Genomic DNA, 27,311 nt, shown 5'->3' on the forward strand with positions numbered 1-27,311 from the left:
ATCTCTATCTTGCTTCAGTTTCTCCAGTGTTACACTCCTACTATAAGTCTTTTCCAATTTCTTTTAATCCCACTCTCTTTTTTCTCTCTTAATTTCCTGTATTCTCTATATAGCTTGCTTTTGATATATTTGTTTGCTTATCATCTCCCTAATAGATTGTAAACTAAAAACTTCAGACTCCTTTTGTATCCTCAGTGCTTAGTACAGTAACTGGCACATAGTGGGCACTTAATGTTTATTGATTAATTAGTAATTGGAAGTGAAATGCAAAGATAGTTAATAAGTAGCCCTAATCAAATTGGATATTAATTTCTCAAGCAGTTGGGATCATTTTGTGATTAAAAAAAAAGGTTAGTATAATAGTAGAATAAAGCCACTTGATCCATATTTGTACTATAGATACCAGTTTATTCCTTAACTCCTGCAGTAGATCCCTTAAAAAAGAGAACAACAAAAAAAATAGATTGTACCTTTGTTGTCTGTATTGGGGGTGCAATCAAAAGCATTGGAAGCCAAACCCTACCCTGAGAAAACTGATAAATCCAGAGCAATGGCCAAACCAAATCCCAATGGCAGGTAAAGGACAGAGACAGGTGAAGGTCACCAGTTCTATGACCTCAATTTAACAGTTGCCTTGCTAGCAATTCTTCTAGAAATGTTTTTGTTAATGTGTATGGTGTCTTGTCTCCCCTCCCCCCTCTCTCTTCCTCTGTCTCTCTGTCTGTCTCAGTCTCTCTATCTGTCTCTCTGTCTCTGTGTGTGTTTATCTCTCTGTGTTTGTCTCTCTGTCTCTCTGTGTCTCTGCCTCTCTGTCTCTGTCTCTTTTTCTCTCTCTGTCTCTCTCTCTCTCTCACACACACACACACACACACACACACACACACACACACACACACACATTCTGAGCACCTAGCAAAGTGCCTAGCATATAATATATGCTTGATAAAATTTTTTGATTGAGTAATTAATTTTTTCCTATCTAAAATAATTCTGGGAAGCATATCTTGCTCAGGTCTTTTTGACAGGATGGTGAAGGCCCTCAAAATTCTGACATTTTAAAGTTATTATAAGGAAAAGGGAATATTTCATTTGGTGAAGGAAAGACTAGAATAGGGAACATATAACAGCTCTTTTAGGGTATTTGCCAAACTGTTATATGGAAGAAAAATAGAATTTCTTATTTTTATCCTCAAAAGGCAGAACTAGGGAGGTGGGGGGGGAAGAGTCAAGGGGAAGAAATGATAATTTAGGCATAACTTAGGCAAGTATGTGTATTAATTTTAACAATCAAGATCATCTTTCAGTGGAATGAGTTGTCTCAAAAAAGAAAAATCAGAATGATCCACTCTCAATTCTGTATAACCATAGGTAAGTTATAACTTCTCTGAACCTCAGTTTTTTCAACTGTAAAAGAAGGATCATATTATCTCTAAATCTGCGTGACCAAGATTATTGTAAAGATAAAATAAGGTACACTACTAATCATGAATAAGTTCATGTGATAATTATGTTCACTAGTATGTTTCCCTTTACCTGAAATCACCAAGTAAAGGCTGTATAACTACTACTTATTTGAAATAGTATTCTTGGTCAATTGATAGGCTCTGGTATCTGTTAAAACTCTGGAATGTTTATTTGTTTTATTTTAAATTTTCATTATTATCTTAACTTAATATGTTTCAATTAGTTCTTCTTGCTTTTGCATTATAGTCTTTTAGAAATTCTATCTTTATCCTTTCCAAATTTTCCCGCCTTTGTAACAAAGGAAATCAATTAAGTAAAAACATTGCATAAGGTGACCACATGTAACAATGCATACAGCATTCTGCAATAGAAATCAAATGCTTTTAGGCTTAAAGGAAGAAGATAAGGGCTTGATTTATTGCCTTTTTTTTTTTTTTTTGGATTGTAGTTTGGTTTCAGTTTTTTATTTTGTTTTGTTTCGTTTTTGCCTAGTCTAATGAAAGTGATGGTAAATATTAATCGTGGATCAAACTTAAAACTGTGTCCTGATATAGATAGACAGATAGAGATACAGATATAGATATAGATATTTTTAATGCAATCCTCTAATGATCGTCCAGCTACTTTTGGTCCTCCAGGCAAAACATTAATGTAAAACCTTCATCAGTTATCCAGTCATCAGTTACTGACAACTAGCAAGGAGAAAAACAAATGTAACTTGATTGACTAACTGTATCAAAGAACTATGTCATTACTAGATTTTAAGGACACTGAAGAAAGGGAGAACATTTGTTTTATCTTTGCTTTCCCCAAAAATGTAGCATATGCACATACACACATGTAGACTCACACAGACACACACATAGACACATATTCACATACTGATGTGGGTGTGGTCCCTTTAAGAACTGATTATTCCTTTCTTTCTGATTCCCAACCCCTCCTAGTTGATTCATCCAGGACCTTTTGATTCACAAATCCTGGTCCCTTTGAATTCCAATAGAAGATCCTGGTCTATCCCAGTCCCATCTGGATCTGAGACAACTTGGGACTCCATCCAGGCCCCTTTAGCTAAATTTCTCATTATAAAAGAGCCAAGCTGTGACCCTCTCTTTGCAGAGGTTCCAAATATGCCAGCCTTACACCTGGTATGCTAGGACTCTCTGTCCACTGGAACCCTGTTTCCAAGGTCCTCTTATCTCATTATCCTCACCTATTTCCTTAACTATAAACCTCTTTTATCAATCTAGCTTTTCGGGCCAAGAAATTCCTTTATTGGGGACTCTTGCGCTGCTACCAGACTTCATTTAACTCCATATCCTTGCGCCGAATCCAAAGGGGTTGCAGGGGAACTCTGTTTGACTCCCTGTACCCCAAATCTGCCACTAGAACTCAATTAAACCCTAATTTCATTTAGGTACCCCATATCTAACCATCATCAAAACCACAGATATAAGCATCTTGAGAATAGGAACTACTGCTTCATTATATCCAGAAACCATGGCTTTCAATACAACTCAAAATCAAATTATTATTGACTGTTTCATCATACTGTTCATTCACATGGAGTTTGTTGTTCAGTTCTGTTCAAGTCTTGGACCACATTTGGGATTTCTTGGCAAAGGTCTTGGAGTGGTTTGTTATTTCATTCTCCAGCTCATTTTGTAGATAAGAAAACTGAAGCAAACAGTTTTAAGTGATTTGCCCCAGGGTCACAACTGTTGAGGGGTGAGATACCCTGACAGAGATTGGGGGTCCCCAGGAGGGTGTTGCAGGTTTTGTGAAAGAATTCGCAGGTCCAGTCTCCAAGCGAATTTGTCAAAAAAAAGGGTTTATTTTCAATGAGAAGCTCTTTGTCTCAGTGGCCTAGTTCCTAATTAGGAAGTTAGCAAAGACTGAGGTACAGAGTTTTTGTTTTGTTTTGTTTTGTTTTGTTTTGTTTTTACTGAGATACTTAAGGTTAAGTGACTTGCCCAGAGTAATACAGATGTACAGATTTTTTTTTTTTTTTTAAATTTCATTTAGCTTTCTATGGCCTGCGGCTAGGGAGTAATTTGAGGGACTAATTTCCAGCTCAATAAAGTGTGGTGATTGTTTCCCAGGACACTCTAATTTCCAGATCAGTTGAAAGTGGGAGTTTCCCTTAAACCTAGTGGGAGGGTGGGGATTATTTTAGGAATTTTTCCTGAGGCCTGGGATGGGTTGAGAGTCAGGATTTTTCTAACCCAGGCCCACCCCCCAACTCCCCACAAAGATCAGGAGAATATAGAGTCCTATTACATCACAACTACTATCAGATACCAGATTTGAACTCAGGAAGATGAGTCTTCCAGCACTCTATTCATTGCACCACCTACTTGCCCGTCATATGGAACTTGACATTTACTAAAATTCTTTTATCTTTTTCCAAATCTCTGTTTTCGAGCCATACTTTCACTACCATGTACTCTTGCAGTTGATTTTTTTATACCTACATATTTCACACGTGAATATAATTATATTAAATTTCTCCTATCATTTGCTTTGGATCTTTGCTCTGTTATTTGATGCAGTGTTGGAGACAGGAAACAAAGAGCCAAGAAGAACATGACTACCTGTGCATAAACTCTGATACAGTTAGCTAAAACCTTATTGTGAACAAACAATACATCCTAAATTCCTGAGACAAGATAATGTGTGTCCCAGGAAAATGGCCATATCTGCCCAGGAACTAGATAACGAGTATGCCCCATGATGTCAGCCACACCTGTGGTCTGACATTCTTCTCTTTACATTGCAACCCCCCACCCAGAAAACGCAGGCAGTCAAATCATATATAACTAAGCACCTCCTTTTAATAAATGAGACTCTTTTCCACCGCAATGTAGTCTCCCTCCTCCTTTCTCGCCCGTTTCTCTTACAGGTCTTAGTCGTTCCTCGACACCCCACAAATGACAAGGTCCTGCTGGTTAGGACAAGTGGCACCCAATGTGGGCCTCGAGGAACGGACTCTTGACCAGGTGGACCCCTGAAGTCGTCCGGACCCCTAATTCTGGTGAGTAGTTTCGTCCACCTCATTTCAGTTATGGGCCATAAGCTTTCTAAGGAGCAGATCTTTGTTAAAGATCTTAAGGATTCACTCAGGGAAAGGGGAGTAAGGGTTAAGAATTCAGCCTCTGTGTTGCAGGCTTAGAAAATATCAAGAAGTTTGAAAAATCTTTCTCCCTCTCTGTCTCTGGCTGACTGCAGCAGCCTGTGAGAAAAAGGGAGAAAAAAGAAAAAAAAAAAAAAAGGAAATGAATTAAAAAAGAAAAAAAACCAAAACAGATTGAAAGGGATTTTAAAATTCAGAAAGTTAAAATATATATAGAAAAGCAGTGTGCCAACATTTAAAGGAAAGAAGTTTGAATGGAATATCTAGGCATTCTCTGTGAAGGCAGAGAAAAGCACTAAATGGGCTTGGAAGTTCACAGAAACCCCTTTGGATTCTGGAATGGGAAAAGGGAATTCAAGGTGAAACAAACTTCTCTCTGAGGGTGGGGAATCCTGGAAAAAGCCCCTAGTCTGTTTTTGCTGATTTAAGAGCTTTGCTAAGTTTTAAGAACAATGATTAAGGAAAATTTGCTTGTGATTTTAAATTTTTTTAAGGAAAAGCCTACTAGAGTAAAGAGCAATAAAATTCAAGTTTAGCCTGGCCTGGGCAATAAAAAGCTCTGAAGATAAGATGCTAATAGCTGTTAGAAGAAATGTGGTGGAAAAGAAAGAAAAAAAAAAAGGAAAAAAAAAACTTTTAAAGACAGCTGTATTAGTTTGATTCAGTTTGTTACCGTCTGAAATATATTGAGTTATTTGTTAACATAAGTTATACTTTAAATCCAGCTCTGCTGGACATGTGTGGGTTTTGTGGAGGTTTGGGCTATTCACTATAGTGTGAATCTTACAGGTTTTTGAAGGGAAAAGGAAAGAGGAATACAGGTGATTTAGGAAGGACTGATTTGTAGGGGAAATTAGAGGTTTGCATGGTTTAAGGAAGGTGAAAGAAAGACTTTTGGGAGTAGGTAAAGAGGTGGGGGAGGGAGCCACCCACCTTCACTGCCTTCTGCTACTTTACCAAAGGAGCATCTGGGAAGGAAAGTTCTTTAAGGAGATTGTTTAAGTATGTAGCTAGAGAGAAGGAGAAAGTTGGAAATGGATGGATTTGGGAAGTAATCTGATATTGGGAAACTGATGGGCTAAATCTTGAAAAGGATCCCCATGTAGGAAATCGAGTGGGGAACCCGAGGGAAGTTTTTTTCTACGGGGTCAGGAGTGGGGGAAGGGTGGCCATGTGGAATCCTCTCCTCCCCTCACCCCTCTTAAGTATGTTCCTGCCGTTCTTTTTTTCTTATCTGATTGCAGCAGTTGCAGCAAACTGTGATTTTTAAGGACATGCTTACTTTTAGGTTAAATGATTGAATATTTGTTTCTTGATACAAATATTTTAAGAGATATGGTCATAAATGTGATCCATATTTTGGTAGAAATATTTCTAAGAGTTTAATTGCTATGTTAAAAAAAAACCTTCTTGAATTCTTTTATGTGGAATCGGGTCTTTTGTATAAGTTTAAATTGATTGTATTGGGTCATTCTGAGGTTATTGAAAGGGTCTCTGAAAATAATAGTTTTTTCTTTGTCCTTTGAAAATGTTTCTGTTATGGACAATATGCAGTTTGGGATATTTTTCTATGTATTGGGTATTTTAAAAGCAAAATGATTTGTATGTATAATCACTCATGTAACATCTACCTAGATATGATAATTGTTCTAAGTTGTGAACTTACTGAGGCAAAATTTCTTTCTGTTATTACTGTAAGATTACGGTAACTCTTTGTTTAAGATTTATCAGAAATTTGATTAATGACATCTGTTATTGAAGATAAAAGTTTTTGGGCTTAGAGTTAATTAGTTAATGCTATTTGGGAGTTTTAAAGCTCCACCCTCTGACAATTACTGGGACAATTGATAAGCAGTTAAAACTCAACTGCTTATGTTATATTATAGTTATGTTCTTGAATTTTTCCTTCTGTAACTGATCTCTCTGATCAGAGCAATGGTCAATGCCTTGCTATTTTCAGTCTGGTCATATGTAATCATGTATCCTAAATGCTTGGGCAACTAAGTATTTCGTCTGGTCATCTGTCTGTTACTGGATATTTGTGTTCTGTTCCTTTAAAGTTCTACATGATAAGTGGACAATGAACAGGGGTCTGTAAGACTGCAGCCATTTGCTTGTCCTGTAAAGCAAACTCATCTCTTCACACAGGAAACTGCTGGCCAATCCATTTTGGCCTCCTCGTATTTTGCAACAGTTTGGTGAACTGAGTCTATCTGAGACTGATCTAATCTTTATGTGTTAGATTTGTGTTTTTGTGCTAGATTTTGGTCAAATTACAGCTATTGGTTTGCTTCTGGAACCGGGATCAGCTTTGATTGTCACCACGGCACACACCCACTCTGCAAGGAATGAGAGCCTCCTATCACTTCCCAGCCTGAAGCAGCAGTTTGTACATGAGACCATGGACTGGATCCTGCATCGACTGTACTTTGGACTGATATGAGGGACTTTGGGAATGGTTGATGACTGACTGTTAAACCTTGCCTGGATCATCTATTACTGTGTGTTTAAGATTTGATATGGGATTTGTTAAAATTGTGTAATTATTGCTGTTATGTTTAAGGGCTTTTTAGGAAATGCTACTGTACTAGTCTGTTATGTATAGGGATTTTGATTCACTCTCGGAATTTATATGGGGAATGGTCATTTGATAATTCCTTTCTGTGAGAAAAAAAAAGGGGGGGGGAGATAGAGATAGAGCATTGGGGAAACTGGTATATATTTTTTCAAAATACCTGAAAGAATGGGAACACCTAGCTCCTATTCACTTTGCCTTAAGCATTTTTGCCCCACCCCCTATCTCACTAGTTCAGATTGAATTTGTATGCTTTAGTTTTAGAATCCCTTATTTTGTTAAAATTTCCCTGGCAGACTCAGTTTTGGGATTATTAATCCTGGTATCAAAACTGGTTCTCAACCTCCCCCTGGATGACAACCCTTCTTCCTACTCTTTTGGGATCATTTGTGGCTATTCTTCTTATTTCTTTTGGACCTTGGCTGTTTGCTAAGTTAACTGGTTTTGTTAAGTCCCAGGTGGATGCTGCCGTTCAGAAGAGTACTCACGTGTTCTATCAAAGGCTCCATACTCCTGAGTCGTTGAAACAAATGCAAAATCCACTTTTTGAGCCTCTGCAGTTTGCCAATTTAGAGGCTGAGCTCAACACCCCCTGGTATCGTAAATGCTGTCGGGATAGTTAAGTGGGCCTAAAGCTGTGGAGGAGCCCATGACGGGATTATTGCGACTCTTCGATCTGCTATATGCTGGCCTTATGCTGCAGGATTATCCTATGACGGGATTATTGTGAGCCTGCCTCTAGTAGGGGTGGTGTCAGCTCGCATAGCCTAAGACAGGAGTCCTGCCAAATGAATTAGGTAGGCCGCAGGTCCAGATGCACGTCGCATAGCCTAAGACAGGCCCTCCACCGACCCATAATTCATCGTGCATATAATAAGGAAGGGGGAGATGTTGGAGACAGGAAACAAAGAGCCAAGAAGAACGTGACTACCTGTGCATAAACTCTGATACAGTTAGCTAAAACCTTATTGTGAACAAACAATACATCCTAAATTCCTGAGACAAGATAATGTGTGTCCCAGGAAATTGGCCATATCCGCCCAGGAACTAGATAACGAGTATGCCCCATGATGTCAGCCACACCTGTGGTCTGACATTCTTCTCTTTACATTGCAGCCCCCCCACCCAGAAAACGCAGGCAGTCAAATCATATATAACTAAGCACCTCCTTTTAATAAATGAGACTCTTTTCCACCGCAATGTAGTCTCCCTCCTCCTTTCTCGCCCGTTTCTCTTACAGGTCTTAAGTCGTTCCTCGACACCCCACAAATGACGAGGTCCTGCTGGTTAGGACAATGCAGTAGTAACTTTTTATCTTTTTATCATTTCTTGACTTGATGAGCATATCATCTGTGCCTTTATTCACATTACTGATAAAATTATAGAACACAAGGTCAATTAAAAATCCCTGGGGTTGTGCAATGGAGACCTCCTGCTAAGTCAGTAAGTATTTGCTAAGAACCTATTAAATATTGAGGTTATTCAGTGGATAGAGTATTACATCTGCAAATATATATGGGTACATATGCATGCAAAAATATATGTATAAGTAATATTATTCATTTGTGAGTCTGGAAGAACTGAGTTTAAAACCAGACTCAGACTTAGCTATGTCATTCTGGACAAATCACTTAAACTTTACATCAGCTGAGAAAAAAGTACCTAAAGTACTTTTCAAATTAAAAGATTATATAAGTGATATGTATCACTAACTTCTCTCCTCAATTTCCTCATTTTGTACAATGGAGATAGTATTAGCAACCAGTTCTACTGGTAGTTGTAAGGATAAAATGAAATAACATTAATGAAATACTTTTCAAATCTTAAAGAGCTATATAAGTACTACTACTACTGCTGCTACCCAGGTCACAATTGAATCACATTTATTAAGCACCTACTTATGTGCCAGAAACTAAAGTATTCTTTGGAGAAACAGAAAAAAAAACAGTCTGTGCTTGCAAGGGGTTCACATTCTAATTAGAGAAAAAACAAGGAAAAAGATAAACTATAATTAAGATATATTCAGAGTAAATTGGAGTTAATCAACAAGAGAAAGCACTAACCCTAAACGGATAAAAAAAAAAAAAAAAAGATTTTCTATAGTATGAGATTTTCACTGGGGAAATGAGAGAGGACAAGAAAGTAAGGTAGAAGTGATGAAGAGGGGAAATTTTCCAGGCACAGAAGACAGGCAAAGAAAATGTAGGGAGTCCAGAAATGCAAGTCTCATCCTCATATTGTAGTGTCAGAGAAACTGAGGCAAGATAGAAATTAGAGAAGTTTTTAATAATTTAAAGGGAGAGACTGTGCTGGGGACATGCTGCCTCCAGGGCTGATATCCAAAGCATCTAGCAACCCAAGTGAGTTCTCAATGAGATATATATATGGCTCAGCTAGAGGGGTAACCAAGTCAGGAGCAGAGTCGGCGCCCTGAGAGTGGAAATAGGACTATCAATCTGGTTCTGTCAGGGTGGGGGGAGGCACATAAATTGAGATTACAGAATTGGGAGAGGCACCCAACATTCTGATAAATTCAAATGGGGATGTAATGCAGGAGAAACTGAGCAAGACAGAGATTAGAGAATAATTTAATAGCTTATTAAATGGAGAGATTTTCTGGGACCAAATGATGATCCATGTTTGGTCCCAGGGCTGGGAATGTAGTCTCAAAGAATCCAGCCCTGAGTATCAGACAGCAAGATTTTTTATAGGATAACAAGACATAATGGGGGAGGTACCTGGATGGGGATAACCTAATAGGGGGAGGCACCTAGGATGTCAAAATGGAGGGAGGTACTGAGAAGTTACTGACATTCTAATGATGTCTAAAATGGATAGACCTTTATCCTGTCAAACATTAAGGGATGATTATAGCCTAAAGACATAAAACCTTTATCTCATCAAACATAAAGAGGGAAAGGTTATAACCTGAGGCAGAGTAACTAAATAGGACAATTGGAAAACTGGGTCAGGATATTAAAAGGGAATTGTGGCACAACAGAGAGAGGCACCCAACATTCTGATAATGCCTGAGATAGAAGGTCTTTCTCCTTATCATGGATCATCATGATTAGGAAGGAAGGGTGGTGTTGCAAGATTGAACAGAACAATTAGGAACTGAGGCAGAACAATTCAGGGAAACTGATTCAGGACGATTGGGGAAACTGAGGGAACTGTGGCACAACAACATACCAAATTCTTATTCATATCTCCATTTCTCAAATTAATTTTTCTCTTTTGCATATCTCTTTATTAAGTCACAAAGAGGAAGGCACAAAACTATGGCTCTATGACTTTCAGGTTTTTCTCTGAGCCTTCATAATCTTTTGTAACAGTTCATTTGTCCCTTCTCAAAGGGATGTGATCAGATGTAAACAGATGAAGCACCAGCAATGGGTAATTGTCATCTATTTTCATAATTCTTGAGAAGTCGTCTGTTATGCCCTGAATGTATGCTCCAAGAAGACAACAGGCAACTCTATTGCTATTATATGGCAGACACATAGTTGCCTTATTACTCCCAACTACTATCACTCTTTCCCGCCTCTTCCTCCTCTTCTTTTATTCCTCCTTTTCCTCCTCCTCTTTTTCCATGTCCTTCTCTTCCTACTCTACCTGTCTATTCTCAGGAGACTAGTAGTTTCTTTCTTGTCAGAGCATGCAGCTTTCTTTTCTTTAGAAAGAGCCTTAAATCTTTCTATTTTATAGCCTTCCTTTTATAGCCTTTCTCTCCTCTTCTATTCTCCAATTTCCTGAAAAGAGCTGTTTGGTCTCTTTTCCACCTGCCTTTTTCCCCCATTGAAGGATTGCATCTTTTGCCTTTCTTTTATTAATCCTTTATTTTTGAGTAGGACCCAGGACATCAAAATGTTGGGATAAAATGATGGGTGATGTTTTAACTTGTGTGTGAATTGGATTTAATGAGGCAGAATTTTACAGAGTAATCAGAGTCACTCTCTCTTGCATAATTATCTAAGTCCAGTGACAGAATAAACATCTAAATAGAATAAACATCGCTTATCCTGACTCGGGCTGATTCTGAAGTATCCAGGGTGCTAATGCGGTCATCACAATAGTTCTTCTAGTTCTTATTCTCTAAATTCAATATATTTAAGTAATATTCATTTCATTTGTTTTCTTTGTACTTAACATATCATCAACTTAAAATTAGAAAGGACCTTAAAAATCATTTCTTCCAACTCACTCATTTGGCAGAAGAAAATGATGCTGAGTATTTCAGTGATTTATCCATTGATATATGACTAGTTATAAATATTCAGTCCAGATTCTCTGCCTCAAAATTCACTTTGGAGAATTTTTTCAATACTTTGTACTCATAGAATCCAAATTACTGCAGTGCAACAATGTTTATTAACAGCCTTTCAGAGATTTATCTGAGTCATTTGATTATAGTCAAATTGATTGAATGGTGGTTCTACCTATTAAGATGACAATAGATTAACACAGCAATATACAAAGCTTCTGTCCTGTTTTCTACCCTTATACAGAACATTTCAACAAATGTGCATATTATTTGAATAGTTGGTGTGTAATATGCAAATATAACCAGAAATAGGATATTTTCCCTTCTATAAAGTAAGTATAGGATTTTGGATTTTATGGTATTGATATAATAGAATTGTGTCCCCTGATCTTTGTGGAAGGTTGGCCACCTGGCCTGGGGAAATTTCTAAAAATGATCCCCACCCTCCTACCTGCTTCCCACAAGAATTGCCCTCCTCCAATTAATCTGTGAATCACTTTGGTCTAGGAAACAATCATTACCCTTTATTGATTTGAAAATTAGCCCTTAATCACTCCCTAGCTCCAAACCAAAGAAGGCTAATAAAAAATGACTCTGTGCCCCAAACCTTTGCCAATGCCTATCTGTAACTGCCCCACTGGGTAGCTTCTCATTGTACAAATAACCCATTTTTTGCCAAAAACCTCACTTGCAAATCGGCACTGTGAATTCTTTTTGCAAAAAAAATGTGACACTGGCCTGGAGACTCCAATGCTGTTAGGGTTACTCTCACCCTACAACATTTCTCACAACTCAACAATATGATCATCCTCATTCTAATATCAATTTTAAAAAAATTAAAAATTAAAAATGTTGAAATTGAATAAAATACTATGTAATATAATTAAATTTAAAAGTTGTGTTGAAAGAAAACTGTTCGATTCTGCACACATATATTGTATCTAGGATATACTGTAACCTATTCAACATGTAAGGGACTGCTTGCCATCTGGGGAGGGGGTAGAGGGAGGGAGGGGAAAAATTGGAACAGAAGTTAATGCAAGGGATAATGCAAGGGATAATGCAGGGTAATTTTTTACCCTGGCATGGATTCTATCAATAAAAAGTTATTTAAAAAAAAAAAAGTTGAGTTGAAAAACAGATATTATAATGTAGTAAAAATACAATGGAGAAATTAATTCAAATCTTAATGAAGATAGGAACTTAAGACAGTTCTGTCAACCCATGAGAAGTCATATACTCATTGAAGGTATGTTGTACAGAGATGACTTAGGCAGCTGGTTTTGGTTAATCTCAAACATGAGTTTACACAAACACTGCCATCTTTCTGTTATGAGATTTGGCAGCCTACAAAATTGTTACAGAACATATACTCCTATGAGACTGAAACTATCCTCTTTCAAACCAGCTTATTCAAGTCCTAGAAGTGACCAGATCAAAATATGCAATACATTCACTTAACTTATCCTTCTCCTTTACCAGACACACTTAATGTTTCCTCTAAAATATACAGAATATTTTTGGTTCCATGAATAATGAACACTCTGAAGACTTCCTTCCCTGAGAAATAAGTTAAAATAATCTATTGCAATTTTCACTACATAGACATATATACAGATGTATGTCTATATAAACATTTCATAAATATAAAAACATAGTCATTTAATAATTCTAAATATTCTAGTTTAGTTCAAGCCATTTTAAAAAGGAATAATTTAAATTTGCATTTAATTACATTTGCATTAAAGTCACATACTTTCCTGATTGGTTAAAGTACCAGGTTTTTGTTTTTTTTTAACTTGCAAAAATTTAAGATGCAAAATAGTAGGACTGATAAAAGGCCAATCTGACAGTTATCTGCCTCTAATACAAAATATCTCTGGGATCAGAAGCAAGTCACTTCTTGCTTAATGCCCTAGACAATTTTTTTAAGACTATAAAGTACCAAAAAAAAAAAATAGTTGCTAGTCTACATTGGTGAAAAGAAATTTCATGAGTTCCCAGTACTCCATGAAAACACAGCTCAAATCTGTTCACCTTTTAAAGAGAACAAAAATGAAAATATGGGTAGAGTTTTATGATATAAGCTATTGATATTTAATGTCTTTCACATATATTAGTAAACAGAATATATGTTGATTATCATATTACTTCTATAGAATTCCTGATTTATAATCATGTGTTTGAATTTGTGTAAATATGAATCAGTACATTTCCACCTGACTTTTCTTTTTCTAATTTCTTATCAACTTTGGTCCTATATTCTTGGGAAATTATAGTGAAACAAAAATTTCTTCTAAAAAGTAAGGTTCAAGACTAGAGATGATATGTGTAATATGTGTGGGTATATATTATACATATGTAGATCTTGATATTTAGAGTTCTATCTATATAGATGGATATAGGTATTTTAAAAGCTTTTTATCTTCAAAACACATGCATAATTTTCAAGTTCACCCTTGCAAAACCTTGTGTTCCAATTTTTTTCTCTCTCCCTTCTCCCTCCTCCCTCCCCTAGATTGCAATTAATCCAATATATGTTAAATATGTGCAATTCTTCTTTACATATTTCCACAATTATCATGCTGCACAATAAAATCAGATAAAAAGAAAAAAAATTAGCAAACAACAAAAAAGTTAAAAATACTATAGTGTCAGTCCTCTCTATGTCTGCATATAACTCTCTCCATCACAAGACCATTGAAACTGGCCTGAATCATCTCACTTTTGAAAAGAGCTATGTCCTTCAGAATTGATCATCATATAATCTTATTGTTGTTGTGTACAGTGTTATTTTGCTTCTACTCACTTCACTTAGCACCAGTTCAGGTAAGTCTCTCCAGGCCTTTCTGAAATCATGCTGATCATTTCTTATACAACCAATAATATTCCGTAATATTCATACCATACCTTATTCACCCATTTTCCAACCGATGAACAACCCTCAGTTTCCAGTTCCTTGTCAGTATTACAAGGGCTACTACAAATGTTTTTGCATATTGGGACCTCTTCCCTTTTTTATGATCTCTTTGGGATACAAACCCAGTAAAGGATCAAAAAGTATGCACAGTTTGATAGCCCTTTGGGCACAGTTCCATATTGTTCTCAACAATGGCTAGATCAATTCACAACTCCACTAACAAGGTATTAATGTCTTAGTTTTCCCACATCCCCTCCAACATTAATCATTATCTTTTTCTGTCATTTTAGCCAATCTGAGAGGTATACAGTGGTATCTCAAAGTTGTCTTACATTGCATTTGTCTGACTAATAGTTATTTAGAGAATTTTTTCACATGACTACAAATAGTTTTAATTTCTTGATTTGAAAATTGCCTATTCATATACTTTGACCATTTATCAATTGGAAAATAGTTTGAATTCTTATAAATTTGAGTCTATTCTTTATGTTTTGGAAGCAAAGCCTTTATCAGAACCCTTGGATATAAATTTTTTTTTCCAAGTTTACTGCTTCCCTTCTAATCTTGGCAGCATTAATTTTGTTTGTACAAAACCTTTTTAAGTTGATTTAATCAAAATTATCCATTCTGTCTTCTATAATGTACTACAGTTCTTCTTTGGCCACAAATTCCTTCCTTCTGCACAGATCTGAGAGGTAGACTATCTTTTGTACTTCTAATTTGCTTATAGTATCATTATGTCTAAATTATGAACCCATTTTGACCTTATCTTGGTATATAGTGTTTTATATACATATATATGTTATTTATATATATAAAACATATATACATGTATATGTATATATGTTATATATATCTTGTTATATACTGTTATACATTTGTAGTATATAGTTCAAATGGGTCAATGCCTAGTTTCTGCCATACTGGTTTCCAATTTTCCCAACAGTCTTTGTTAAATAATGAATTCTTGCCCTAAAAGCTGGGTCTTTGGTTTTGTGAAACACTAGATTGCTATAGTTATTGACTATTTCTGTGTTCCTAACCTATTCTACTGATCTACTACTCTATTTCTTAGCCATTACCAAATGTTTTTGATGACCACTGTTGTATAATATAGTTTTAGATCTGGTACAGCAAGGCCATCTTCATTTGCATTTTTTTCATTAAGTCCTTTGAAATTCTTTACTTTTTGTTCTTGTGATGAACTTTGTTATTATTTTTTCTAGCTCTGTAAAGTAATTTCTAGAGAGTTTGATTGGTATGGCACTGAGTAAGTTGATTAGTTTAAATAGAATTGTCATTTTTGTTATATTAGCTCAACCTACCTATGAGTGCTTGATATTCTTCCGATTAATTAAATCTGACTTTATTTGCATAAAAAGTGTTTTTTAAATTGTGTTTACATAGTTCCTGACTTTATCTTGGCTGGTAGACTCCCAAATATTTTATATTATCTGCAGTAATTTTAAATGGATTTTTTTTTTTTTTTTTTGGTATCTTGTGTTGCTGGACTTTGTGAGTAACATATATAAATGCTGATGGTTTATGTGGATTTATTTTATATTCTACAACTTTGCTAATGTGAATTGTTTCTAGTAGTTTTTTAGTTGATTCTTTAGAATTCTCCAAGTATATCATCATATCTGCAAAGAGTGATAATTTAGTTTCCTAATTACCTACTCGATTCCTTTAATTTCTTTTTCTCCTCTTATTACTAAAGCTAACATTTCTGATACAATATTGAATAACAATGGTGATAGTGGGCAATCTTGTTTCACCTCTGATTTTATTTATTAATGGTTCTAGTTTATCCCCATTATATATAATGTTAGCTGATTGTTTTAAATAGATGCTATGATCAGTAGCATTATGGTAATAATTTTTCTAATATTGAACCATCCCTGCATTCCTGGTATAAATCCTACTTGGTCATGGTGTATTATCCTAGTGATAACTTGCTGTAATTTCTTTGCTGATATTTTATTTAAGATTTTTCATTCATATTTATTAGGGAAATTGGTATATAATTTTCTTTCTCTGTCTGAAACCTAACTGATTTAATTATCAACACCATTTTGGGGTCATAAAAGAAATTTGGTAGGACTTATTTTTTCCCCTATTTTCCCAAATAGTTAGCATAGTATTGGAATTAATTGTTCTTTAAATGTTTGGTAGAATTCACTTGTGAAAAAATCTGGCTTTGGAGATTTTTTCTTAGGGAACTGATTAATAGCTTGTTCAATTTCTTTTTTCTAAAATGAGATTTAATATGTCTGATATTCTCTCTTTCAGTCAAATCAGATGAGATTAAGGTTCACACAATGCTCATTTCCCTCCCTTCTTTCCCTCAACTGCAATAGTTCTTTCTTGCCTCTTTCTGTGATATAATTTATTCCATTTTACCTCCTCTTCCCTCTTCTCCCACTACAATCCAATTTCCACCTACAGCTTCCTTTTATATCATCAGAGTAAAGTCAAATTTTACCTATATACCTAAGTATACCCCTAATTAAGATACAGTTCTCAATAATTAAACATGTCCCATATAGGAATGTAAACATTTTAACCTTTAAAACATAGATTTTTTTCTTCCCTTTTTACCTTTTTACGCTTCTCAAGTTCTGTATTGGAAGATCAAGTTTTCTGTTCAGCTGCGCTCTTTTCATCAAAAATAAATGAAGATCTCTATTTCATTGAATGTTCATCTTTTCTCCTGAAAGATAATGCTTAATTTTGCTAGACAGTTGATTCTTGGCTGCAGTCCAAGTTCTTCTGCTCTCTGGAATATCATATCCCAGGCCCTTCAGTCCTCTAAAGGAAGTTGTTAGGCCGTGGATAATCTTTATTATGGCTTCTTAATATTTGAATTATTTCTTTCCACCTACTTGCAGTATTTTCTCCTTGATCTGATGATTTAAGGATTTATCTACAATATTCCTTGGAGTTTCCATTTTGGAGTCACTTTCAAGAGCTGATCAATGAATTCTTTCAATGGCTCTTTTACCCTCTGGTTTTAGGACTTCAGAGCAGTTTTCCTTGATGTTTTCTTGGAAGATGTTGCTTAGTCTTCTTTTTTCATTGTCATTTTCAGGTAATCCAATAATTCTTAGATTGTCTTTCCTGGATCTAGTTTCCAGGTCAGTTGTTTTTCCTATGAGGTATTTTACATTTTCTTCTATTTTTTTTTCATTTTTTTTTTTTTTTTGTTTTGTTTGACTGATTCTTCATGTCTCACTGAGTCATTCATTTCCATTTGTTTAATTCTAGTTTTTAGTGATTTATTTTCTTCAGTTAATATTTTTATCTCCTTTTGCATTTGGCCATTTGAATTTTTTTTAATGAGTTATATTGTTCATTTTTTTTTCATTTCACAAATTCTGTTTTTCAAGGAATTATTTTCTTTTTCCATTTCATCAAAACTATTCTTTAAGTAATGGTTTTTTATTGTTTTGGGGTTTTTTAACTGAGGCAATTGGGGCTAAGTGACTTGCCCAGGGTCATACAACTAGGAAGGTCCAATTTGAACTCAAGTCCTCCTGACTTCAGGGCTGGTGCTCTATCCACTGTGCCATCTACCTGCCCTTAAGTAGTGGTTTTCTTCAATTTCTGTGTTTCCTCTTCCAGAGCTCTCATTTCCCTCCCCTATTTTTCTTCTAACTCTCTTTTAAGATCTTTTTGAATTTGTCTGTTAGAGCCTTGTGAGATAAAGACCAACTTATATGGCTCTTTGAGGTTTCATCTGGAGATATTTTGCCTTCAGTGGTCCTCAGGGTTTGAAGTCTGTTCTTCCCTGTGTGTAAAAACTATCTATGGTCAGAACTCTTTTTTGCTTTTTTGCTTATTTTTGAAGGTTGAGGTCTGCTCTTAGGGAAAAGGGGAAATTGTCACAAGCTTCCTCTAAAGGCAAGTCCCACCATGCTGCCATAATTTTTATTTATTTTATTTCATTTATTTATTTATTTAATTTTCATTAAATAGGTTGTTTGTTTGAGTCCTGCTGAATCACAGATAGGGACTGAAGGCCATGGAAAGGATTCTTACTTAGGTAGGGGTTTGGACCAGTGTTCCTCTAAGCTCTCCAACTAGCTCAGATATTCTGTGATTCCAGAACCATAGACTCATAAAAGCTCTATTCTCTGGGGAAGGAGTTGGAACAAGGAGTCTGAGAAGGGATGGGGGTTAATCCGAATGCCAGAAACCAGAAGAGAGGGACAACTCTACAGCTTTGGAGCTAAAAAAGGCCTGAGAGCTCAGCGGTTCCACCAATATCACTTTTTCCCTTTAGAGCCTGCTCAGGCCCAGATGGAGGAAGGGAATGTGTGGGACAGGAGCCTCTGATGTGGAGCTGTTAGCTTCCTTCCCATGCTGGGTGGCCATGGCCAAGTTCTGCTTGTTATGCTGGATTCAGGTGCTTACTTTTTACACTGTGCTGCACCTGTGCTGGCCTGCAAGCCACCAACCTCACTGCCTGATTGAAACAGTCCTTTTTGAAGTTCTTCTAAAATACATTCTGATGGAAATTTGTTACATTCCAAATATCTATGGGTTTGTCACTCCAAAACCTGTTCAGAGGCTTGCTTTAGAGCTGATCTGAGGGAAGCCAGGAAGTGCTCAAAGACAAGTCTAGTTTTCACCATCTTGCCTCCACCCTCCTCAATATGTGTTCAAAGAAAATTTTCTAAATCTAGATTATCTCTGTATCTAGAAATCCATTTATGTCCATTTATATCTAGGTCTATTTTTAGAAAAAGATCTTGAGATCTTTGTGTAGAAATAGAACTTAAATATAGATACCTAGAAATAGAAATCAAAATTGAAATATATGCTAAATTAATGCCAAGAGTTGTTGGGTAGTGGCAAAAATCTGAGGCAACAATAACTTTTGGAAATAGGGGAAGTGTCATAATTGGAGACATATGGGCTAACAGTTTTCTACCATCTTTAGTTTCTTACCCAGATCCTCACTGTTTTATTCTTTTAAAATTTTACTACTTCTTTACAACTACTTGCTATTAGTTCATTATATTAAAAGTTTAAATTCAAAAGTATTTTAAAATGAAAGGAAAAATCACATTTTACTGGGCACCAAATATTCATAATATTTTATTTCTGTTATTTTCTTTGCATTTCCTTCTTATTAAAGTAAGTTCTATTTGATTTATAACAATAAGAGTAAGACTTTCAGCTTAATAGTTGGGATGTTGGTTTTATATTAAAGAATGTTTGATTTCAAATCTTGTCTAAGATATTAGGATCCTTTCTAGCTGTTTACCCCTGGGCAAGTCACAATTTTCTGAATCTCAATTTCCTGATCGGTAATTGTATTTGAGTATTGTAGTGAGAATCAAATAAAATAACATATATAAAGTTCGCTGCAAAGCTACTAGAAAATAATTATTTTTGTTAAAATAATTCTTTTTTATCTTAATGTTGTATGGATTTCCTATAGAAAATGTCTTGGGACAACTCATTGCACTTTGTTTTTTAAATGTTTGATATTTTAAACACCATTCCAAAGTTTGATACAGTAATTTAAAAATAAATTAAACAAGTATTGATATGCAAATTCATGATATTTAGCATCTCTGCACACATAGTCAAGAAAAATCCAGTAGCAAACAGAATTCTGGGGATGTTATACTTCTTTTTCACACATTATTTTGATTTCTTCTGCCAGGTTCTTAAATTTTGGGATTTATTCATTCAAAATGGTTTGAAGATCATGATTTTTTAGTACGTATAGCAATTTAAAATTATTTCTTTGTGGATCAGTATTATATATAGGCAAAAATTTGTGCTATAATAATCTATATATGTTTGTTGAATCTCAGACATTTTATTATTATTATTTGTAATAATATACATGAAATAAAAGGAAATTTTGCCTGGTCATTTCAGAACATTAAAGGTGAATTAATTTCTATCTTTCTTGATTTTGTGCTTGGCTTTTCTTCTAAGTCCTCCATGTTAAGTAATAACATGTTAAAACTGTTAAGTAATAACAGTTAACATTAACTAAAATCTGTTACTAAATTTTGCATGTTTTTTGTTGCTCTACAAATATACCTAGTTGTGTTTCTTAGACACTTATCAGCAATGTGACTCTGGGCACACAATTTAACATCTTTCAGCTTTAATTTCCTCATTTGTAAAATGAGGAGAGCAATAGTGCCTAATACACATAATTGATTTGTGGGAACAAATGAAATAAATATGTAAGACATTCTGAAAACCTTAAAATTCTATACATAAGATCATAATGATGATGATAACAATAGAAACATAAGTACTAAAAATAGAAATAGGTTGTTTTGATTTTTTAAAAAAATATTGTTGAATTACTACTTGAAATAGAATTATTACACAGTAGGTTGTACTTATCAGAATACCTTTTTTAATTCATGGTTTTAAGTTCAAACTCTACCATTCACTCAGTTTTTACTCTGATAGATGAGGCTGATGTTTTTTTCCTTTAAAATGTCATGGATCTGATTTTCATCTACTCCACATAATTGCATATCACTCCCATGTGCAGTATTGCATCATGTGAAACTTCAAAAGCCCCTCCCATATGTTGAGTGGAGATACAAGTAAGCAGATAAAAAAAGAATAGGGAATTGATTCAATGCTAACCAATAAATAAATGATCTCACCACACATTGCAAAAGTTGGTTTTGGAAACACTGAGTCATTTTTATTTACTTATTTAAAATTGCCTCTATAAATTAAAGTCATAGAAGTGGAAATGGAATTCAATTCCCCATGATGGTATCTTTGAAGTAGAGAGCTGATTTGCCATTTTCCATGTGTGGATTTTGCATTTTGTTGAGTTCCTCTACTACATGTTTTGTCTTTAATATTTTTTATCTTCCTTGCACATTCTCTATTTTCCTATCATACACATGAAATTATTCAGGAAAAGCAAACTAATCTTAATACTATGCCATATATAGCAGGACATAATTAGGAAAGATAGTTTTTTTGAAAACATTTATATCCTGAAGTCAAATACAAATTATCTTAGGATGATGTAGTCTTTCTATTATCTATGCTTTAGAAACTTTCTATCATCATAAAGAATAGAGTTGACTAGATTTCTTAGACCAATCATAGAATTTAGTATGGCTTGAGGCATAAATGTGTTTGGTTCTCATAGAATCAGGCTGCAAGAGAAACAATTGCCTTCATAAAGAATTAAAATAAAGCAGACATCCCTGCTCTTTTATTTCTTCTGGGTTATTAGCTGTGTTATATAGCCTTGCCATGAGTAAGATGGGGTATGTGGATTAGGAAGGAGAACATTTTGCCAATTAGTAACTTTCAATAATTATTTGTAAGGATTTTCTCTGGCACTTTTGTTGTATTCACTATGAAGCTTTGGCTGTTCGTGGGAGTCACACGTACTTTTAAAAAAATAATATGTAGCTATTGATCTTTTCTATACTGTTGTAATCTGATATTCATTTGACCATGAGACCAGTATTTGTAGAGACTGATTATCTGTGAAAAATTTATCTCTCTCTCTCTCTCTTTCTCTCTTAGATTTTCTAAGAAAAACACACCATTCTTAGTTTACGTAGCCAAAATTAAATGGGTTGTTGTTCTTGGCTGGACAGGACTTATGCTACTCCCTGGTTATTTGTGGTAAATATGGGCACAAAATGAATTACCCCCATAGGTCATTCAACAAATAACAAAGGAGTTTTTTTTTTTTTTTTTTATCCAAAGCAGAAGGATATACAACAAGGATATGTATTGAGGATACTTTGAATTAATTCAGTTTAGTGAATCTCCCTTGCCCATCATAATTCACTAGCCAAGCATCAGATATGTCTTAGAATTTCTTAGGTTGTTTTATATTTGGACAATGAACAAGTGATGTCAACAGATTAAGTCTTTAATCCCCTGAGTCAACCAAGCCTCCAGGGTGGTCTCAATTCTTTTTAATGAAAAATTTAACCTAACTTTTATTAGTACAGAAGTTAGAGTGTTAATCCTACCACAGTGATGCAATTGAACAGTAGAAAATCTCTGGAGTAGAATCAAAGGAACTGAGTTCAAATTGTACCTCTGAAGCCTGTTACTTCCTTGAATATAGGCAAAACTTTAAACTTGTGTATGCTTTGTTTTCCTTACCTATTCAACGAGTCACTTGAACTAGGTCTCTGAGTTTCCTTCCAGTACTAAAATCTATTATCTTACTGTATTTTCCCTAAATTGCTCAACTAGATTGCTTCAAGTTAAGCTTGGGATTTCTATATGACATTCATTGAATTCCCTTTAATTAAGGCTAATACCTTATGTATTATTGTATGTACATATTATGTATATAATATGTATATGCTATACATATAAATTCCAAAGGTTTAACATTCAAAAGGCCCATTCACATGGTTAACTGACACCCCTATTCAAACAGAAAAAGGAAGAGAAGAGGTTCAATACTAACCAATAAATGAAGGATCTTATGGCATTGCAATTTTTGCTCTTTGCTCTCCTTTAAAATTATGAGCTAGAAATTGTTGACTTTGCTGGCAGACTCACTCTAGATCTTTGAGATGGTGGTCCTGTATAGCTATTTAATTGTTAACTACAGCTTGTAAGTGATAGAGTGTTGGAGCCATCTCTTACAGTTTTAAGAGAGTGAATTTCAAAATTTTCAGTGTAAGCATTTTGTTGTTGTGGTTGTGTCAGTTTTTTCCTGACTCTGCGACTCCATTTGAGATTTTCTTGGATGAGTCTTCCTTACTCCAGGCCCAACACTCTATCTGCTGTCATCTAGCTGTCCTAGTGTGAACATTTATATCTAGAAAATTAACAAATGCTACAAATTTATGGCCCTACTTTATTGTTTTGCTGATTGTTTAAACTGAGGAAAATGATGAAAACAATGTTAATAATATAGATTGAATTTAAAACTTTGTCATTCAAAATTTTAGAGAGCTGGTTCTTATCAACACACCCCATAAGATCCTTCATTTATTGGTTGACACATCTCATCTGTTGTTCTGTTGCATAGGCAGAATGGTATAGTGGGTAGAGAAATGACTTAAGAGACCAGAAGAAGTTAACATACCCCTTCTGACAAACACTATCTAACCACCTCTTAGTGGTCAAGACTGGTGATATCAAACTTAAATAGGAGTCATTAATCCATATGTAAGAATCCCTAGTTGCATATTGACTTAGTTTTTAAATGTAATATTATGTAGATTTTATTGAGTTTTATTTATTTCATTAAATATTTCCCAATGACTCTAATGTTCTTCTCTAAAGTGTAATGTTCTCTGGGAGCAGGTTTCTTGGGGAGCTTCTGGGAACAGGTTTCTTGGGAGGTTTCTGGGAGCAGCCTTGATTTCAGTTCAAAGTAATAATCACCTCAAATGCAGTCAGGAGTTAAAGTCCAAATCCTTTATTTTCTCCTTCAAAATAGTCCAGTTAGCTTTCTTAAGAGGCCTATTTCTCTCCTTGGTTCCAAGAGCTCCTGTCACTAGTTCTTTGTCTCTTCCAGCTTCTGCCTCTAGCTCCCTCTGAATGTCTCCAGCCAACATAAAGATGGAAAATGGAATGAATCTGTCTCCACCTCCGAGAGTGGGCTTGTCCTCTCTGACTTGTGAATCTCCTGGACTGAATCCTGGTTGAGTCTCCTAGCTTATATATGCTCTCTTAAAAGTGTGAATCTTCTAGAACTCTAATAAATATGAAGTACATTAGTGAACTAGGCAATTGTTAAGTACCATGCTAAATTAGATAACTGACTTAGCACCTTGTAAGAATCTTAACAAATGACATTATAATCTGGCTCAATCTTGTTGTAGGCTATATGTAGTTGAGAGGTCATATCATATTAAGAGATCTCTCTTAAGGATATAAGTTATCGGGGAGATGTCATTCTGAATGATGGAGTTTCTCATTTAGATGCTCTCTATTCTTTAAATCAAAGGTTCAAACTGTATCCCTTCTTTTGTTTTAATGTAAAGTTTTTCATAGTTAAAAGAAGCAACATGATATAAAGCTGTGCTTCTTAATTTTTTCCCACTCGCAACTCCTTTTTGCCTAAGAAATTTTTATGTGATCTTGGGCATACAGGTATATGAAATGGGTATACAAATCAAACATTTGTTGAAAATAAATCATAGCTTCATGACCCCCATATTCTGTCATGAGACCCTCTACTGGGCTGCAACCCAGCGTTTAAGAATTTAAGAGCCGGTTACGAAAATGGGTTGTTATGCACTGAATCAGGAAGACCTGGTTTCAAGTCCACTTCTACCATTAAATAGCAATGTGTTCCTAGAGAGATCATTTATCTTCAATATACCCCAAATAATCACCTACAACTCATCCACTAAGTTTTAAAATGGTGTTAGCTACAAAGATTCTACAAGAATCTACAAGGAGGTTCTACAAGAGGTCAAAATCATTCCTCTATTTGCATATTTATGAGTATTTTTTTTTTTTGTACAGATGATTTCATGAGTATGGAGGTCTCCATGAGGAAATTACCTCTCTTAAAGCAAATCTACAACTTTTCTGTATGCTGTTGTCTTAGAACGATCCCTGGGGCACTTAGAGGTAAAAATAACTTCTCCAGGTACACAATGATAGTCTGTATCTAAGTCTGGCTCTCTATATACCACCATATATTGCCTTAATTTGAAATCTCTAGAGGTAGTTTTTGAGAGGTGATGCATGGCATCATATAATATCAATAGTCTGAAAACAACAAAGAAATAATGTTAGTTGAGATTAAGAAAAAAAGAAAGTAGAATGATTTTGGTGATAATATATCATAACAAGAGGACATACCTGGTAATGTTTCCAATTATAGGAAATTCTTCCATCTGGTACAATTCTAGGAAAAAAAATAAAGTCAGGTAGAGTACAGAATCTCATTTTACTACAATAATAATAAAGTATATTGATGAGCTCTTCTTTTGTGCTCATTTATTTTGCAGCAGCCAACAGCTGGGTTATATCTCTATGTATCTTATATAACATTTTATAAGACTCAGCTTTTTTTTTTTTTTAAACTTTGATCATTGAGTTGTCTTACATCTGGTTTTATTTGGCAAAAACAGCTGAAAGAGTGGAAGAGGCAAGTTGAATATATATCTACTGCTACATTGCATGTGAGACAAAAAAGTATGAATTTCTGCTTCCCTGGGGCAGGAGGTTCCTTTTGGCTGAAGTTTGTCATATCTTTATTCTACTTTATTTTAATTTTAGGTTAAGAGTATATATTTATCTACCATTCTATGTCTGGTATGAGTCTGGAGCCTGAATGATTCTCATGTCAACATAATGATATTGACTTCATGGCTAGTTATTGGCATTTCTAACACTAACTATGACTGCCTAATTCTTGGGAAAGTGCTTTTTCAGTACTAAGGTTCCTAAATATCATCACATGCTTTTTTAGGGGATACTGTTTTGTTTTTAAGTTTTATATTCCTAACACTTAGCACAGTTCTTGAAATACAGAGAGTGCTTAATAAATTGTTAAGTTCAGCTTTATTGCATTAAATTACAATTAATTCTGGGACATGGAAATATTATGTTATCCTTCCATTCTTCAAGTGTATATGAATGAGGTAACTTACATCAAAATTTTGTGAAACTATTCTACTGCTCAATGTTTTAAAAAAGAACACTGGCATTCTCTAAACTCCTTTCTTATGTTAAATCTATGATGTATAAAAAACAAAATTTAATTCTCTCTAGAAGATTTACATTGTTACAGAGCTATGAGAAAGGTTGGGCACCCAGGTCTTTGATTGGGTATCAAAATCTAAAGAGTATGGACCTATTTCTTCTCCATTCCTTTTGCCGTTTAGTCTCATTCCAACATGGATCCCCATAGCAGTTGTTTATGGGAAAATTAAAACCAATAAAGGGAGGAGATAGAGCCATTAATAAAATGGAAGGAATTTGAGAGAAAGAATTCTAAGGAAATAAATAATAAGGAAGGTAAAGGATTTTTTTTTTCTTTTTTTTAAATTTTATTTGAAAAAAACAGAGTAAGGAGGGAAAAAAGGAAAGCATAAAAGAAATCCAAAAGAGAGAGAGAGAGAGAGAGAGAGAGAGAGAGAACATTGTTATGTGACCATCAGAATATCAGGGAGAATGCAAAATATATAACAACCACAACAAAAAAAAAAATTACTAAACCAAGGGGACATATATGTGTGTATATATATGTGTGTGTGTGTGTGTGTGTGTGTGTGTGTGTGTAGAAGAAATTATATTCATAAATGACCATTTTTTCTTTATTTCCTTGTAAATTGATTTTTGATTTTTTATTCTTTGTCCCCTTTTATTTTATTTTATTCTTTCTCACCCTTTCATCTTCCACCCACTCCAAAGCAAGCTACATTTAAGAAAAGATACATTTATGTATACATATATAGATATATAGATACATATGTATACCCATTCATACTAACCCCACATGCACAGACATGCCTTTCTTATCCTTCCTGCCTCTTTAATTAAATTCTGCTCTATAACTTGCCTTGCTATTATTTAACTCCCCCCACCCAAAGATCCCTCCCTTATCTTCTTCCCTCACCCTTTACTTCCCCATCTGTCTATCCCTATTCCCTTATTTCTTTATAGATTTTGGAGGATGCCATACCCTTCATGGTATATATGTAGTGTTATCTATTGAACCCATTCCCAATATGCGTAAGTTTTTAGAACTATGAGCCCTCTTACCCCCTCTAATGTCTCTGTATCTATTCTTCCTTTATACCTCATTTGTATAGCATAATTGATATTTTTACCCTAACTCTGACAATCTTTTTTTTTTTTGAGCTATCCTACCTCAGACATGTATCCTATGTACATTTATACATACACACATCCAAACACATACACATACACATACACACACGCACACACACACATATATATATGTAAAAACATAAATAATTTATCCATGTTTAAACAATTT

The sequence above is a fragment of the Antechinus flavipes genome, chromosome 5 (genome assembly GCF_016432865.1).
Source record: "Antechinus flavipes isolate AdamAnt ecotype Samford, QLD, Australia chromosome 5, AdamAnt_v2, whole genome shotgun sequence".
In the NCBI taxonomy this organism is placed as follows: Eukaryota; Metazoa; Chordata; class Mammalia; order Dasyuromorphia; family Dasyuridae; genus Antechinus; species Antechinus flavipes.